The sequence below is a fragment of the Nycticebus coucang genome, chromosome 2 (genome assembly GCF_027406575.1).
Source record: "Nycticebus coucang isolate mNycCou1 chromosome 2, mNycCou1.pri, whole genome shotgun sequence".
NCBI lineage: Eukaryota > Metazoa > Chordata > Mammalia > Primates > Lorisidae > Nycticebus > Nycticebus coucang.
This window is the reverse complement of record NC_069781.1, coordinates 94,219,418-94,239,159: the sequence shown is the minus strand read 5'-3', so window position 1 is coordinate 94,239,159 and position 19,742 is coordinate 94,219,418. Positions and strand designations below refer to the sequence as shown.

At 37.6% G+C, this 19,742-nt stretch overlaps 1 long non-coding RNA gene across 1 annotated transcript; it reads left to right on the top strand.

The window, feature by feature from the left end:
- The first annotated feature begins 8,607 nt into the window (after positions 1 to 8,607).
- LOC128573035 (uncharacterized) lies at positions 8,608 to 18,472 on the top strand. Its single transcript, XR_008376302.1, has 5 exons — positions 8,608 to 8,738; positions 14,912 to 15,036; positions 15,410 to 15,438; positions 15,882 to 15,955; positions 16,846 to 18,472. It is a non-coding gene; the product is annotated as an uncharacterized LOC128573035 (long non-coding RNA).
- Positions 18,473 to 19,742: the final 1,270 nt, after the last annotated feature.

Sequence of the window (19,742 nt, the reverse complement as noted above, 5' to 3'; positions counted from 1 at the left end):
AAAATATTGGTTTTGCTAGCTCAAGTCAATAGAATCTTCTCTCCCCACAATCCCATACGGTATATAAAGAACAAACCTCAGAGTAATTCAGTGGGCACATATTTGGTGGTTGAAGCACTCTATCTTGGAAGGCACATTAAAGGAGAAATAAAATCCTTACTGCAGTCAGGCGAGGCTCCTTACCAGCTGAGTATAATATGACCACAACAAGGAGTATAGAAACTAGTTGCAGGTGAACCTAAAAGACTTGACTGTTAGGTCAAAACAGACTCATTTAACTAATCTGCCTCCATAATTCCTGAAATTGACTGACTCTTCAATAAAGTACAAGTCTGAGCGCCGAATTAATGTGAAATGCCTCTTGAAATTTGGCGGCACCTCTCTCCACCCAATTTGAAGTTACATTAATAAAAGAGGGATTTAACCTTTAGATTTCCTTACCATAAAACTTATGTATGCAGTTTTCAACTTGAACGTGGGGGAAAATGCACATCTTGAACTTTCTCATTGCCCTCTCATAAATACTATTGCTCTATAACAATCTTTATATACAAAATTATGTGTAAGGTTATTTATTTCCAAACATTTCATGCAAGATTTGCCTTAGTGAGGATTCAAAACATTGATCAAAATTTCCCTCTACTCATTCTAAAATAAAAAGATTCCATACATAAATTGTGAGTAGAATTTTAACTTAATTAGATGCATGTGCCATGCTTTGTTCTCTATCTAAATCCTAGGAGCATTTCCAGCTTTGGATTTACAAAATTATTACATTTACAAACACAACACACAAACTCAGACTTGCTTTAATATCAGAGTAGCATTGAACAGCTCGGCTGAGTAGATGCAAAAGTTTTCTTCCCATGTTCTCAGACCACCGGTGTTCTCATACGTGCCTCCTGGATGGGAGGTGAAAATACAGTACCAAAAGGGTGCCCTGCACAGAGCTTCCAATATCTCCATGAGCACACTGGAAGGAGGGAAAGAACTGGTCTAAACAGGACACTGCTCTCAGTTCTTCTGGAGCTGGTCTCTGGAGAAGCACGTGAATAACACATAAAGTACAACCTCCACAGTTGACCACCTCTCCACACCAGCCATCTCCTTACGTTGACCTAATTTTCATAGAGTGGACGTATACCCCATGTATGTATCAGTGCAGCAGGCCTACATCCTTACCTTGACCCTTTCTGTATGTTAACCAGTTTTTTACAGTCCATTGTGTGGTCAACTTACAGAGGTTCTACTGTACATTTTTATTATTTCTCTTGCCAGTAAATATAGTCAGTTGAGAACAGCATCCATCAGAAGAAAAGCTCAGTTGGGGCCTTTAAACCCATGAAAATGTGAGCTAATCATGAACAAATTCTGTCTTCAAATGAACTAGCAATGCTTTCTGAGACCAGGGATGTATAGCATTGACCTTCAAGGAACTCAAGGCAGAGCATAACACAAGAACGCTGAAAAGGTCAGACCTTCCACCATAATTACTACCCAAAATTCAGAGGATATTTTGTGCTAAAATTTCCCAATTATTCATACTTATAAAAATATCCAACAGCATTAAGGAGAGAAATGATGTTCTCTTTCAGTTTTTAGTTCATTGGTCAAAGCTGGTTGTACTTGTTAGCAAACAAACAGAATATGTTCACTGCATTATTGTTGTGCCATGAATTGTAAGTACCCTATAGTGAAGAGAGAGGTTTTATTTGGTTTGAGTATTATAAAATCCTATACATTTCTTTGAGGGCAAAAAAAAAACAGAAATCTAAGACAAAAGCTTTGGAGACCAGTTGGATTTTTTTGTCCAGGTAGATATTCATTTCACAGTGTTTCAAGCCATGTAACTTGAAGTGGTTTTGCTTACATTAACTGGTCCCATTTCTCAATTAGAAGATTTCTCATTTTATAAGATTCCCTGACACCGGCTTAAATTCTCTTTTTCCTCTTTTGTCTAGTAGTCTCAGAAAACTTGACTTGCTTCTGCAGAGCATTGTAAAACTGCGTCCAAGGTTTAATATTAGATTGCATTTTCTACACACCCAAGACACAAGCAGTGGAGATGCAATTTATACCACTAATATCCAAGGAATGGCAGGAAGTAAATCTGTTCCAGTTCTTGGATCCTTGTGGACCATGATATATTTTAAACCAGAAGAAGCTTAGATCAGGATTATATAATTGCATACTTACCATGGCCTGTGAGGCAATCTGGGCTTTTCCAACGGGGGAGTGGAGGGGGGCAAATAGGGGAAAAACGTTATTTCCATTACAATTTAATAAACATGTCATTAGGTTTTATATGAAGATAAAACTCTCTATTCCTGAAACTCTGCCCTGGAACTTTCCTAGTTACTGTAATTACTAGAATTGCCCAGTAAGTCATTTATTCAGTCATTCTTCTAAACAGCAATTTTTTTTTTCTTTTTTTTTTTAAGGCAGAATCTCACTCTATTGCCCAGGCTACAGTGCTGTGGCATCATCCTAGCTCACAGCAATGTCAGACTCCTAGGCTCAAGTGATCTGCCTGCCTCAGCTGAGTAGCTGGGACTACAGATGCCTGTGAGAAGCCCAGCCAATTTTTCTATTTTTAGTAGAGATGGAGTCTCTCACTCTTGCTCAGGCTGGTCTGGAACTCCTGAGCTCAAAGCCTCCTCCCATCTCAGTTTCCTACAGTGCTAGGATTACAGGTGTGAGGCACAGTGCGCCTGGCCTAAACAATAATTAACCATTTTCTCTCCATGGCATTCTACATGATGCTACCAGAAATAAGAAATAAATGGGTATATATCTATGCCATTTTTCTTTCTTCCTTTCTTTTTCTTTCTTTTTTTTAATCAATGTCTTGCTTAGTTGTGCAGGCTGGCCTGGAACTTGCTAGCCTCAAGCACTCCTCCCCCCTCAGCCTATCATGTGGTAGAGATTACAGGCATGAGCCACTGGGCCCTGGCTATACACACATTTCTTTCTTTATATAAACACACACAAATACCTCTATGCATACATACATTTGAAGGCAAATACTGTGCACACACACACACACACATATATATAGTGTTTACCTTCAAAGAAATTACAATCCACTGGAGAAGGGTATCTACCCATAATAATCTATCATACATGACAAAAACTACAATGAACCATCATGACACAATTACATTAAAAAGCATGAGAGGAACCTGGGGCATGAGTAGGAAAATTCCATTCAGGGCATTTCAAGGGGCTTCCAAGAGGAGTTAAAATTTTAGCTGAACAGAATTTTGAAAGGTAGAAGCAGAAGTCCAAGGAGTTAATCAGCTGAATCCCTGCAACTAAATACAAAAGTCACACTTCCCCCCAGGAGAGTCCTGTGCTTCCCTCTCCGTGGTCACCAACTAGACCAGACTCGCTCGTGAAATGCTGCTGTGGTTGTCATCTCTAGAAAACATTATCGCACCTATCTGCAAAGGTAAGAAAGCAGGGTTACAGTCCCTGCTATTTATAAAATATAAGAGTAATTCTTATCAGATCTGTGCTACATGAAGAAAAATTTAATATTTGTAATGTTTATATAGAGATTTATCTCTGAGGCGCTCCTCTCATATACATTATTTCCTGGTATAATCTAATATTTGCCAGGAATCTTCCTCATGTTCAATACTTTTTAGAACTGTAATAAATAATCCAATTCAATTTAAAAAATAATAATGTTTGCCTCCAAATTCTAATAATCCTGTGATACAATCTGTCCCCAGTTGTGGTTACATGGAGTAATTTCCTTTCCTTTTCAATTTCTTTGTCAAGTTCTTTTCTTTGTCCCATTAATTTTTTTACATGTGATCTTTTGGTTTAAAGGGGTCAAAGAAGGCTGGTCAGATTCTTTAGAATTCACAGTTTCATGATATTGTTTCAATTTATTTATTTAATGTTCCAGACATTACTCGTCTAAAATAGTACGTAAAACAACTAGTCGACATCAGCACTGATTGGGTCTGATGTTTCATTTGTACGTTTAAACTTAATTCTAAAAATCTTATGTGGTCCATTTTACTTTCTTGGTGGAACAGGGGTAGGTATGAAGCAGCAGTGCAGCCACGCACACATATTACAGCTATCCCTAATAGTAGACATCCTTTCTGAAGCCAATTCACTTCTAAGCAGATAGGTCTTCCTTCTGAAATAAGTATTTAACTGCTGTGAGCATTTGCGTTTATGATTTGGGGGGTAGATTTTTAGTAGTGATGATAGCTAGATTTTACTGTCAGTCTTTTGCAACCTGTGGTAGAAAATATTAATGTGTTCATTTTAATTAGGGTTATACATGTTTTCCTGTTAATAAATGTATAAGCACATAATTCCTCCACCTCCCCTTCCCAGGAGCACCCTATTTCCCTCATAAGAAGTTGGCTGTCTGTCACTTTATATAGCAGAACCTCTGTAGTTGGTCACCTCCCCACAATGACTACCTCCTTAAGTTGTCCTAGTTTTCATAGAGTGCATATGCACCCATCTACCTAATGGAAGTTCCTTGTGTTGCCCACCTCTATATGTTGACCAGTTTGTACAGTGCCATGGGTGGTGGATTTGCAGAGGTTCTACAATATATGGTCTTGGAGGTTAGGTATTAGCTAGACTGACCTTCCACTTTGGCTTCACTCTCCTGACATTTACAGCCAGAGGATGAACACATAACTTAAACCTGGACAATCAGACTGACATCCAGCATCTTGGTGATATAGGACAAATGGCATCCCAGGCAGCTCGTGGAGCTGGGGGGTGCGGACTGGCTGCTTCCGCCTTGGCAGTTTTGGTGCGGTGACAACAAGCAGTGGAACCAGCGGGCTGGAGGGTAGCAGGGGGGCCCCATTTCTCAGGCCTGGAAATGAAGCCATTCATTTGTGACCCAGACATGACCCAGACACGATTTCCCAGACATGCTAAATGTAACTACCAAGACACATTAAATGTAACTACCAAGGGCCAGACATGTCCCAGACACATTGTCCTAGACATGACCCAGACATGTCCCAGACCCGCTACATGTAACTACCAAGCCCCACTAAATATAATTACCAAAGGCCCCATATGACTTTATATACCCCTAGACAAAGAGCCTGGAGAGAGATAGACGGAGAGACAGAGAGACAGAGAGACAGAGAGAAAGAGAGAGCTTTTCTCTCCTGACTTGGGTTTTCACTCTGCCAGGACCTCTGGTGCTTCTGTATTCTTTTCTATAAATAAATCTGTCTGATCACTGATCTATGGTCGTGGATTCATTCTTTGAATCACCAAGACCAAGAACCTACTGAAGAGCGAAATTCCTGTGTCATTGGGTGTATGGTGCAAGGACACAAAAAGTGTGGGTGGGCAAATCACTGCCACGGCAGTGGTAGTAACGATGCTGGTGGTAGCAGCATCAATTGGAATGGTGGTGCCAGTGACTGCATCTCATCAGATGCACCTGTGATGTGAAATTAACTGTGGTTCTGGCTGGGTAACCTTCCTTGTTGCCTGCGTATTTTTAAATTTGGGTGCCCTCATCTTTTACTGATTTTGTATGTCCTAATATATTTCCTAAACTTCCCCCCATATATTTTGATTTTTTTTTTTACTTAAGATAGCCAAAGACTGACTTACAACAAGAGTGGATATAGCAAGTTTCATTATGAGAATCATCCCCAGGAAATCGGATTGATATCAGAATCTTGCTGAGTGGTCAGGAGGATTAAAAGCACAGTATAAAGATGGATACACTTTCAATCATTTTATTTAAAGTAAAATGATCCTTAAAGTGACTATAAATATAGGTTTTGTAATTTTGCCAGAAGACATGAAAAAACTCCTTATTTTTTAGGGTTATACATACTTAAGTATTTATAAGTAAAAGGGTAACATGTCTACAACTTAGTCTCAAAGAGTTAAGGAAAAAAGTATAGATAGATGAGATAGCTAAACAGATAGACAAAGAAAACGTAAAATTTTGCAATTGGAGACATGGCATAATGGGTATCTTATTTCTTTGTGTTATTCTTACAACTTGTCTATGTTTGCTATATTATGAAAATAAAAAAAATTAAAGTTTTAAAGTGATGGTAATTTATAGGTTCATCTAATCCACCCTTGCCTTCTCTCACAATTGAGGAAATATTGCTCAGAGATTAAAACAAAGCCAGTAGAGAAGAGGGTGTTACTGATGCTCAAGATGAAGAAATAAGAGGAGTCAGGTCCATTCCGTAACGGAAAGGTAGAAAAGATGGATTGAGGACAGTCCATTATGGAGAGACAGAGCCTTGAGAATTCCATAGTATGAGTTGGAAGGGGGATGTGGGTGAGAGTGGGTCATAGGTGACATGCAGCTCAGAAGGATTCCAGTGCATGTGGTACTGTTGACGTGAGAATTGACTTGTTCTTGCTTACTGGCTTGTCAGTTGCCCTGTATCCCGGATGGAGTCTGCAGATGCCTGTCACAACATTTACAGACACAAGGGCTCACAGTATAAATATCATAGCTTTGAGGGAGTCACTTCACTTCTCTGATCTGTTTCCTTAGTGGTAAAATGAGAATAACTCAGAGGTCTTAATGAAGATTGAATGAAAATTATAGATAAAGTGCTTAGAGTAATCCTGGAATATAACTAAGTGCACAATACTTATGAGCTATTTGCTCTGTGGGAAGGAATTAGATACATATGCCTGTCTTATTTCTTCTATGTAGTTTTATTGAAAGTGTACATTTGTATCTATGTATGTATAGAAGAATGAATGGTAGAAATTTTGAGTAGGCCAAAGAGATTCAGAAAAGGTCAGAACTTTCACCTGTCTTGTCAGAATTATTAAGTTCTACAAGGCACACACAATGACCAGTGTGTTGCAAGCAGATGGATTGATGAAAAAGACTAAGGAGGAAAATTGAATATGCATAGCTTAGTCTCTTATCTTGTGGAATATGCTGGCTCTAAGTGACCTTATTAATTAAAATATGATGGCAATGTGGCATTTTGAAATGAATGAACTAACATGCAAAAGCCTATGTTCCAACCGGGTTCTAGGTTCTGAGTATTTCATGATGAAAAAGAAAGCCTGTATACCATATACATTCCAGTTAGAGGTATAGATAAAAAGCAAGTAGAAAGGTAATATGGTTAGAATAATGTGTCAGTATGTCACGTAACAATAAATTCTATTAGGAATGATAAAACAGGGTAAACAAATTAGAGGTGACAGAAGGGTGGTTTTATAGATGGGAGAGCACAGAAGTCCTCTCTGAAGATATGACATTTGAGCAGACTTGAAAGGAGTGAGGGGTGATCCATATGAAATCCTGTTGGAAGAATATTCCAGTGAGACACAGCAGAAGGTGGGAATAACTTTGGTGTATTTGTGAAAGACAAGAAAACCATGTGTTTCCAAGGCAATAAGAAAGAAAAGGTCTTGGAGAACAGGTTGGAGAGATAGTCAGTGGCCAGAATACAGGAATACCTATGGGCCTGATATGTGTTTTTATTACAAAAGATCCCTCTGGATGTATGTGAGTACTTGACTGTGGGGAGACAAGAGGGAAAGCAAGCCAGGTGGAAGACTATGTAACAGTGGCCCGGACAAGATGGCCAAGGTAGTGGTAAAAGACATCAGAACCTGGAAACACTGTGAGGGTACAGCTGGTAGCCTGGATGTGGAGTGTGAATGAAATGATGGAGTGAAAAAATAATCTTAGATTTTAACTTGAACAAATAGTTGAACAATGAAGTCCTTTTCTGAGATAAAGAACACTGAAAGAGAAAAAGAAAGGTTCAGGTTTAATCTGATATGCTTTCAAAACATCTAGGTGAGGATTGCTGAAAATAGCCAGACCAGTCTAGAATGCACAGAAGCAATCAGGTCTAACCTGAATGAGGGGGTCTCAAGCTCTGCCTTCCAATGCTGCCAAGAGATCAAAAGGATGGAAACCGAGAATTGATCACTGGTGTCGGAAAAATGAAGGTCCTGATTGAGATAATAAAGATCCTTGATTGGTGGAGTAATAGGAACCAAAGCATCATGGGAGTGGTTTAGGAGAGAGCAGGAAATAAGTGGAGACAGTGGAGACAGATATCTCTTTCTAGTAGTTTTGCAAAAAGAGAAGCAAAGGCATGGAACTGGAAGGGAACTTGATATTTTAGGACATGAGATATTATGTTGTGCTTATAAACTGAAGGAAATGCTTAGTAGAGAAAAAAAATAATAATGGTGTAGTCCAAAGACAGGATAATTGCAGAAGCAAAGTCCTTGAGGAAAAGAGAGGAGACAAGATCTGGCTCTTAGAAGGAGGAAAATCCATCCATTCTAATATAAAGACAGAGTAAAAACCTATGTGTTTATCAATTTCTTTGCAATATCTTTCCTTATTATATTTGAAGTTTTTTTTCTGAAGTCATTGTCGTTCTACCTGCACTGTATTATTTTGAAGTTCCTTTAGAAAAGATGTGATGATGGTAAATTCTTTCAGTTTTAGCTTTGCTGAAAATTTTTTATCTTTTCTCAGTCTTAAAAGATAGTTTTTTTTGTGTGTGTGTATGTGTGTGTCTGTACATAATTTTAACTTGATAATTATTTTTTCTCATTCTTTTTTTTTTTTCTTTCTTTGCAGTTTTTGGCTGGGGCCAGGTTTGAACCCACCACCTCTGGTATATGGGGCCAGCGCCTTACTCCTTTGAGCCTTTTGAAAGCACAGGGTGTCACAAAAGTTGCCTCTGAAGTTGTCATACATAAGGAAACTGGTAAATTGTAGCTAAATGTATCTTTATTTATAAAATATTTATTATAAAATTTTATCAAATATCCTCTATGTGTTGGCCACCTGTAAATTTTTGTAATGAATGTATGACGACATTTGGAACACCCTGTACTATTCCACTGTTTTCAAAATCTTATTGTGGTTTTTAAACAGGCTATGGTGACTAACTGTTACTTCTAGGTAATTGGTTGGCTTTCTTTCACTACTGTTTTTAAGATTTTTAAAATATTTTCTACAGTATCTCTGAGAGCTTCTTTTTATATACAAATGTTAGTCAGGTTTCTGTATGCATCATATCTAACCCAATATTCATTGCTCTTCCTTTAAACTTGGAGTCACCTCACCTCAATTCCAATAATTTTTGCACAGAAGTATATTTATTTTATTTTTTTTATTGTTAAATCATAGCTGTGTACATTTGTGCAATCAAGGGGTACAATGTGCTGGTTTCATATACAATCTGAAATATTCTCATCAAACTGTTCAATGTAGCCTTCATTTTCTTAGTTTCTTAGGGCACATTCACACGGACAAAATGCTAGGAGCCTGAAGGCACTGTGGGGTGGGCCATTTTACAAGGATAATTAATCTTGTGGGTTCCTTAGGGCTTCCTTTTCCATGGGTCTGATTTTCTGAGCTGGCTACATGTGTAGAAGGTGTGGATTTCTGCCAACATATTAATGGTTTCTGATCTCTCTCCTATCTGTTGGAGATGAGGTAACCAAGAATAGTAGATGCTTGCCAATGTTTTCTTCATTTTATAATAAGCTACATTCACATATAAATCATAGTTTGAAAATGCTTCCACAGCCATTAATGTATTTGCCCCAATGGTCCTGGGAGGAAAGGTATTTTTCCCAATGAACTTCAAAAGAAAGCAGAAGAGTTTACTCCAAAATAGAAACTGATGCCCAGAAAAATTAAGGAATACACTTAAACAAATGTGGATTTATATGGCAAAGCTGAGATGAGAAGACACACTCACTTCATGGTGTTTCATTAAGTACTAGAAATACCATAGTATGCAAAGCAGGTTTCCTGTCTGGAAACATTTCCACCAATGTTTGGTAGTATCCAATAAGCTATTTTCTTTAAATTATCCTTGAACTATTTCAATGATAATAAATTAACGCTTCATTCTCTGACACATGTAGGACTTGGCAGGGGAATAACTGTGTATGATGCCATGCCCGTAAGTGTCTTCATCTTGGTTCAAATCCTTACAATTCCCAGTAATGGGATTTTAGGATGAAATGGTAGGTCTAATTTGAGTGTTTTGAGGATTCTCCATGCTGCCTTCCATAATGGTTGTATTAGTTTACAGTCCCACCAGCAGGGTAAAAGTGTTCCCTTCTCTCCACAACCATGCCAGCTTTGAGACTTTGTGAAGTGGGCCATTCTTACTGCAGTTAGGTGATATCCAGGATAGTTTTGATTTGAATTTCTCTGATGATTATGGAAGATGAGCATTTTCTCATATGTTTGTTAGCCATTCATCTGTCATCTTTAGAGAAGGTTCTATTCATGTCTCTTGCCCAGTGATATATGGGATTATTGGGTCTTTTTCTGTTGTTGTTGATTAATTTGAGTTCTTTATAGATTTTTGTTATCAAGCTTTTGTCTGATTCATAATATGCAAATATCTTTTCCCATTCTGAAGGTTGTCTATTTGCTTTGGTTGTTGTTTCCTTAACTGTACAGAACATTGTCAGTTTAATTAAGTCCCATTTGTCTTATTGTTGCAATTGCCACAGAAGTTTTCTTCATAAAATCTTTCCCTAGGATGATATCTTCAAGTGTTTTTCCCACACTTTCTTCAAAGATTTTTATTGTTTCATGCCTTAGGTTTAAATATTTTACCCATCTTGAATTAATTTTTGTAAGTGGTGAGATGTGGAGGTCCAGTTTTAGTCTTTTACATGCAGTTATCTAATTCTCCCCAAATGATTTATTGAGTAGGGATATTCAATATAACTCTTTTCCCCATGTTTTAGTTTGGTTTATCAAATATCAGGTGGTTATAAGATATTAGTTTCATCTCATGGTTTTCTATTCAATTCCAAATGTCAGTGTCTCTATTTTTGTGCCAATACCATGCTGTTTTAATCACTATGGCCTTGTAGTATAGCAGAAAGTCTGGTAGGGTGCTATTCCTGGCTTTGTTTCTTTTTTTTCACTAAGAATTGTCATGGCTATGTAAGGTTTTTTTCTAGTTCCATACAAGTCAAATAATTATTTTTTCCTAATCTTGAAAGTATGATAATGATACTTTCTGGAGATTGCTTTGGGAAATATAGGCCTTTCAACAATGTTGATTCTTCCCAGACATAAGCATGGTATGTTCTTTCATTTGTTAATATCTTCTGCTATTTCTTTTTTTAGGGTTTCATAATTTTTTTTTTTTGGTAGAGATCCTTCACCTCTTTTGTTAGGTATATTCCTAGGTTGGTCTTTCTTTCTTTTTTTAAGCTACTCTGAAGGGAATTGTATCCTTGATTAGCTTCTCATCTTGGCTGTTGTTGGCCTATGCAAAGGCTATTAATTTGTGGACATTGATTTTATACCTTGAGACATTGCTGTACTTTTTGATCACTTCCAGGAGTCTTCTGGTTGAGTTTTTGGGGTTCTCTAAGTATAAGGCAGTATCATCAGCAAAGAGTGAGAGTTTGACCTCCTCTGTACCCATTTGGATGCCTTTTATTTCCTTCTCTTGCCTGCTTGTATTGCCTAGAACTTCCAGCACTATGTTGAATAGTAGTGGTGATAGAAGACAACCTTATCTGGTTCCAGTTCTAAGTGGAAAAGCTTTCAGTTTTACTCCGTTGAGTATATTAGCTGTGCGTTTGTCATAGATGGCTTTAGTCAGTTTAGTGAATGTGCCATGTATGACTATATTATTTAGTGTTCTAATTAGAATAGGATGCTGAATTTTGTTGAATCCTTTTTCTGCATCTATTGAGAAGATCATATGGGCTTTATTTTTCTTTTGTTGATATGGTGAATTACATTTGTGGACTTGCATTTGTTAAACTAGCCTTGCGTCCTTGGGTTGAAACCTACTTGATCATGATGAATGTTTCTTTAATGTGTAGCTATAATCTATTGGCTAGCATTTTACTGAGAATTTTTGCATCTATATTCATTAGTGAAATTGGTCTACCCAGAAGAAAAAAATCATTTTATAATAAGGACATTTCCACTAGATTGTTTATTGCAGCTCAATTTACAATCACCAAAATGTAGAAATAACCTAAATGCCCACGAACCCAGGAATGGATTGTGGTATATGTGTACCATGTATATTGGCTATGGTTACTTACATTCAACCATTAAAAACGGTAGAGACTTTATATCTTTTGTATTAACCTGAATGGAGATAGAACATATTCTCCTTAGTAAAGCATTTTTATATTGGGTATGTGGAGAGAAAAAGTAATATCCTTGGTAATTGTTCAAATTTTTGATATTATTACTAATTTTTTATCTGCTTGTTTTATTAATTTGTGAGAGAAGTATATTCAAGTCTCACCCTCTAATTATGGATTCTTTTTAAGTTCTATCATTTATTACTTTTATATACTTTGACTCCATGTTGGATACATGTAAAAATTTTAAATTCTATCTTTTTGGTGAATTAAATTTTACTAACATTAACTGTCCCTCTTTATCTGTAACAAGCTTTTATTTTAAAATCCACCTTGTCTGATATCTGTAAAGGTACACTTTACTTTCTTTTGGTCATCATTTGCCTGGTATATGTTTTTCCATTGTTTTATTTTTCATCATACAGGGATTATATTTAACATATGGCTCTCATAAGTTACATGGTTTTAATTCAGTTTGAGAAACAGTCACATGACATTTAATGTAATTAAAGATGTAGTTGGCTTAATACTCAGCCACTTATTATTTGTTTTATATTTGTCCCACTTATTTTAATTCCTATACATTTTCTCCTCGCTTCTCTTATCCAGGATTAATCTATATTTTTATCATTCCATTTTCCCCTTTACTAGTACATTAATGATATAATCTTTCACTATCTTTTTAATAGTTTCCCTAGAGATTATAACACACATCTTTGATTCATGGCAGTTTAATACAAATTATTAATTTTACCAGTTCCTAAGCAACATTAAAGTCTTAGAACACTCACTTCTATTTGTTATCTTGCCCCTTTCTTAATGGTTTTATGTACTTTATTTCTGCTTATATTCCCAAAGACAATAGCATTGTTCTATTGAGATGATATTAATACAGTAGAACCTCCATAGCTAACCTCCTTCGTATACTGACTACCTCTTAAAATTGACCTAATTTTCATAGACCAGACAACCACCACATGTATGTATCAATATAGTAGGCCTAATTCTTTATGTTGGCCACTCTGTTGTTCAAAAGTTTATTACAGTCGCCAGTCCCTTGGTCAATTTACAGAGGTTCAACTATATACATATACTATATATTTATCTATACATTTTCACTTTCTATTACTCTTCATTCTTTCCTGCAATTCTCCATTTCAGATTTTTTTTTTTTTTTGTAGAGACAGAGTCTCACTTTACGGCCTTCGGTAGAGTGCCACAATGTCACAGGACTCACAGCAACCTCTAGCTCTTGGGCTTCCGCAATTCTCCTGCCTCAGCCTTCCAAGCAGCTGGGACTACAGGAGCCCGCCACAACGCCTGGCTATGTTTTGGTTGCAGTTCAGCTGGGGCTGGGTTTGAACCCACCACCCTCAGGGTGGGGGCCGGCGCCCTACTCACTGAGCCACAGGCGCCACCCTTTTTTTTTCTTCTTAAAGACTTCCTTTTTTATTCCAATTAATGCAGGTCTGAAGGAGATGAGATATTACAGTTTTATTTGCCTGTAAGTGTCTTTATTATATCACTATCACTTTTGAAGGATATTTTCACTGAGAATATTTTTAGCACTTTAAAGATTCCATTATTTTCTGGCTTTTATTGTTTCTGTTGAGAAGTCATCAATCAGTGAAACTGTTGCTTCTTTGGAGGTAATGTGCTCTTACTTCCCTGTAGGTATAACTGATATTTTTTCTTTGCTTTTGGTTTTCAACGATTTAACTAAGATATGCTAGATTTAGTTCAATTTATACTTATTCTGGTTTGGATTCATAGCAGTTCTTGAATTGGATGTCTCTTCCCAGTTTGGGAAAAATCTCAGTTACTTCCTTTACACGTTGCTTATGCCACATTCTCCCTTTTCTCCTCTTCTGGGACTCCAGTTACATCTATGTTAGGTATTTTCATCATATAAATATGTCTTTTATCATCTTTTCTGCATTTTAAATTCTTTTTGCTCTCCAGACTTCAGCCTGGTTGTATTCTAGTGACCTATTTCCAGTAACTTTCTCTTTTTATAATGTTTCAAATCTGCTGTTAAAGTCATCATTAAGTTCTTAGATTTTATTGCTGCATATTTCATTTGTTTTTTTAATAAGTCCCATTTCTTGGGTATAATTTATATTGTATCTTTTTTTCCAACATATTTCAAGTTATTTAAAGTGTGTTTAATAATCCAAATACATTGTTCATTTGCCTTTTCTCTTGATTTTATTTTTTGGTATAGCTGATAATTTTCATTGAATGCTGGACACTTTGTATTAATAATTGTAGAGATTCTGGATGATTTTAACTTACTCCATGAGCTTTTACATTATCTTCTAGAAAATTACTTGAATCTATCAGGAGCCAAGTCTGGGTTGCAGTTTTAATAAAGTGTGGTCTACCTTTTATTCACTTACATTCTTTGTTGTTGTTGTTGTTATTGTTGTTGTTGAGCAGAGTCCCACCCTATACCCTGAGCAGAGTGCTGTGGCATCATAGCTCACTGCAACCTCAGACTCAGCTGTGGGTTTCCTGCTGCCTTAACCTCTGGAAGCCTCCATGCTGGGATTGCAGGCATGAGCCACCACACCCAGCTATTCATTTACATTCTGAAAATGTAATTCTTTATGGATTCTAACTGAACGTGGGAAATGATGAAGTTTGATTTGTATTGCCTCATGAGACTACTAAATATTTCACTCTGCTTTTCAGGTGTTTTCTGCTCAGCTTCTCAGTCTCTCCCTGTGTAGCTTACAATTTCAGAATCATGAAATGTTTAACTTACATCTTATACCACTTTTCTCTCCAGGATTTCAACTCTTCAAGTTCTGAATGATATTGACAGTGACAATGGTCATAATTCTTATTGGTCAATCCTTCCTCCCAAATTCTGGAAACACCATTCTTCCCATTTGCCCTTCAGGCCTAGAGTTGGTAAGGGCTCCCCATTGTTGCTACTCCCAGAATGCTTGCCCTTTGTCGCTAGTTCCCTTGTCTCCACACCTCTGAAGTACTACTATCTTTGTTAGAATATCTTCAGTTAAGCCCATTGAAGGTGTTGTTCTTTGCCTTTTGGTGTTCTGACTGATACAATAATAATCCCTAAAAATAAGTAAGAACTGATACTCTAAGGTATAAGAGTATAAGAAAATAGTAACCTTATACAAAATTTGTACTTTAAATGAGTGCTTTAGGTATATTGAAAAGTTTTGTCATCAATCTAATTTTTAGAATTTGTAAGGAAAGGAGCTACTTATATGATAAATTAAAAAGTAATTTTATATAAATTGTTCTTTGCTTCTTTTAGGTTATGAAGTCTAAGCATTGGCTTGAAAGGTATCTCATTTCTCCCTACTTCCCTTCTTTTGAAAAATACATGGAGTTATTGACACAACCCTTCTCACCAGCATCCTCATTGATCACCAGATATTTACATATTATAAATAAACAATGTAGTAAATATATGATTTCATTAAGCACAGTACCTGCATCCCTCAGAAAAGTTATTCAAAAAATCTTGTATGAATGTCACACTCTAATCTCCCCAGATAGAAATCTTCATGTCAATCAAAACTCTATGCAATCTGTTACCTACTGATGAAGTGACTTCCCCATTTGAAAACATTTATGCTTCCCTTGAGATAAATTTCAGTGTTTTCTCCATCACACTACATTGCTTTTTAAATTAACACCTGTGCCCTACTTTATAAGAAGTTGCAATCTAGAATACCAGACAATGATACTATAACTCACAATATGATTAAACTTTAAATTATTAGGCATAAACTAAATGAAGAAAAGAGTCTATGGAAGGTCAATTGAATACAAGATGGAATTTGGAATGTCCATAAATGTAAGTAGAAATATTTTCTACCTGGTTGGGAAATATGAACACATATCTTGTCCAAAGCCAGTTAGAAATTTCAGTGACAAAGCTGAGGTTTAAAAAGAACTAATAACCATATTTCCAGCCACTTGACAAGTCCTTTGAGCCCCACTTCCTCTCATTTGATCTAATACTTCACAGTACATTTTTGCTAAAGAAATGAACTTTTACTCATAGACTGCCTCAGGTTAGTTCTCTGCTATTAAATTTTTGGAAGAAGAGGCAGTATAAAAAGATTTCTAGGATTAGCAGAGTGAAGTTCTGAAGTTCCATTGTTTCTGAGCCCTGCTCTTCTGATATAAGTATGTCTCTATTCTATCAAAGAGAGTTGTTGCTGGAAAGGAAGAAAGAGTGAGATAAGAGGAGAACGATGAATTTCTTGGTGTTTAAATCATCCATTGGGACCTCAGGGTGAAAATGCTATGTAAGGTACTCTTTCCTGGCACCAAAAATAGAGAAAGTTTGTAACAGGTGAAGTCTTCTGGGGCTCAGAAGCCTTGAAACAGCGTCACTGGTCACCATTTGCAACCTCTGGAACTTTTAGAAATAAAAAGAACTGTTTGGTTGGGTGCGGTGGCTCAGTCTGGTAATCCTAGCACTCTGGGAGGCCATGGCAGATAGATCGTTTGAGCTCAGGAGTTAAAGATGAGCCTGAGCAAGAGTGAGACCCCCATCTCTAAAAACAGTTGGGCTTTGTGGCGGGTGCCTGTAGTCCCAGCTACTCTGGTGGCTAAGGCAAGAGAATCACTAGAGCCAAGAGTTTGAGGTTGCTGTGAGCTATGACACCACAGCATTCTACCGAGGGTGATAAAGTGAGACTCTGTCTTAAAATAAAATTAGAAACTGTTTATCTCTAGACATGAGACTTGAAAAGAGCATGGAATATCTGAGCGACGATGGCAGTAAGGGCTCCTTAAGAAGACATGGATTCCCGATCATGACACTAATTGCTATCTTGGTTCCAGAGCCAATCAGAGCAAATTGAAAAGGAGCTTAAGTCTAATACCTTTCCTCTTTTTCAGTTGATTTTCCCTCCCTCAGTCCCAGTGAGGTTAGGAGGGCACTTACTTTAAACCATACAGTTAATCATATTAGCTAACATTAAGTAAGCACTCTGCTAAGAAATCTATAATCCTAGCCTCACTTAATCTTCATGTAGTAAGTACTACTGTGATAACAGTGAGGCAGAAGACTCGTTCAGTTTCTGACTCCACCACTTATAACTAACCACATAGGCAAGTTACTTAGCAATCTGTGACTATGCGTCCCCATTTTTAAAATGCATATATCAGCATTAACAACAATAATCATCATAATAATACATTGGCAAGCCATTTAACATATTAATTCCATCCGACAGAAACACATTTCTAAATGTCTGTTAGATCCTTGACTATTACACCCATCTGGCATTCCTATCACTCCTTTTCCCATGGAAATAGACTCCACAAGAGGAAGAAAGAAAAGGAAAGGGGGAGGCCCTCCATCATCTCCATCTTTGATAGGGTTTGACCTTGAGTAGATCATTTCACAACATCATTGTGCCTCCACAATAGGAGAAAAGGACAAAGAAAGGAAAGGCTTTCCTGTATTATGCCCAAAGCCCAGCCGACCTGGGTACAAACCACCCAGGAAAGTTCTTCACCTTCATAATGGGTCAAGCAGTGGTAATATATTATCTTAAAGAGGAGGTGGGCATTGATTTTGGAAGTAGTGAGTTAAATAAGGCAGCTTGGTTGTGGACTCAGGAATGCCCACTCACAGCCTTGCCTTTGGGCACCCCTGTGATCCTCTGGCATCCTCTGGAGGACATGAAAATGCTGGCTCATAGCCTCAGGACCTTGTTCCTGACACAGATTTCATTCCACTTCCAATAAAATCAGTGAAGGTTCCCAGCTTTTCCCCACATGCATTACAAGCCCATCAACCCCACAACATGCATCTGGGTATAAGTCATAGCAAAGAGTTTGGGAATAGGTCATATTTTAATTTTTCTTTCCATACTGACAAATGACATGGGACTCCTTTGGGTGTACATTTGACACCCTCATGAATACAAAATGAATTTATTATGATTAGTGCTTTCACCTAGAATACGACATTAATTCATCATGATTGATGGGCTACTTAAAATAAAGTAGTAACCTTTTCCTAAGGTGGCTAGGTGACCCCACATCCACTTCATTAGTAATATTCCCTGAACTATATTTATGTAAATGAAAAAAGCTTTATCCCTCACAGTTAAGCACAACTCTCAATGTAACTACATTTTATACTAACCAAAAAGAATTTTATTTCATTCCAGAATATTTGACAATCTTTTATTTCTACTTTTTAAAAATGCTCACAAATTATCATTAAAAATATAAAATGATCAAATTTAAATTATATTAAGAAGAGCTTTTTATACCCCTTGTGTTTTGAAAAACTATTATTTAATTCCATGTGGATAAACCAATGATGAGTCTTGCTCACATGATTAAAATGATGTTTTCATTGATGAGTATTTAATATATTTATGAAAAAATAAAACCTCAAGTCATTTAATATGGATTCTTAATTATTCCTTTGAAATGAAATATATAAGCAAAGGGAATCTCAGCACCCTAGGTTCATGCTATTGGTTGGTGTTTAGAAACTGAATAGGGAGGCGGAGCATGATGGCAGACAGGACAGACGTGTAGCCCACCTCTCCCAAGCCACCAAGTGAGAGGAAAGGACGTCTGGACCTTCCCTGTGTGTGGATTATTGGAGTGGACAGACATCTGGAGATGCCCAGCGAACTGGCAGTTTGCTATATATGAGGGGTAATTTAAAATCACAGACTCTGTTGTAGATATTCTTCCCTGCTCGGCTGTGCTGGCCAGCAGGCGCCTCCCCTACGGAGGTCAGCAGCTTGTAAATGCTGACAAAATCCAATTGACATATAATTAATCCTGAACTGAGGGAGGCTTCCGAAAGGAGAGCCACTCAAAACCACGGGGAGCTGGGCAAACTGTTGGACAACTGAAGGGAAGGGATCCTGCCCGGGAAACAGACATTTTGAACTACCCAAAAGGGCGGGCACCTTTCCCCCAGGCATTGGAGGGGACTGGCGGTTCAGGCTGCCCGGCGAATTGGCGGGCGCCCATCCAAAAGGGAAACTCTGATCCATAAAACTCAGAATAAGTCCCCCGAGTGCTCCAACCACAGGAACAGGCTTGAAGCCTAGGACCCGGCTTTGGCTTCTGGAGCCGCGAAGCTACTGAAGCTGCGGACCGGCTTTGGCTGCTGCAACCCTAGGAACCAGCCACAGGAGATAGAGCTGGGAGCCCGCCAACAAAAGTGCTAACTCAGCACTGCTCCCCTTATGGCCGATTGCAGTCGCCAGTTTGCAGGGGAACCTGGGAACAGAGTGGAGGGACTTAGGAAGCGTGGACACCTGCATTGAGTGGGAAAGTCGGTCGCAAGTGCTGTCTGGAAAAGAACAGCAGAGGTTGCACAATTCTTAGGCGACAATCTTTTACGGAAACTCCAAAATGGCAATCGGCCACGGAAGGTGGTTACCATCGTAACAGTATAAACTATAAATCAGGTATAAGTCTCGGAACCACTCACAGCGCCACCTGGTGTCCAGAAAGTATATCGCAGTATGAATATATTCCTATGAAAGTTGATCCCTACAGCAGACATATAGATATTTATAGGTATATTTCTACACACAAGAATATTTTTGAAGTTGGTGCCTTTTTTTTGTTTTGTTTTTGGTTTTCAT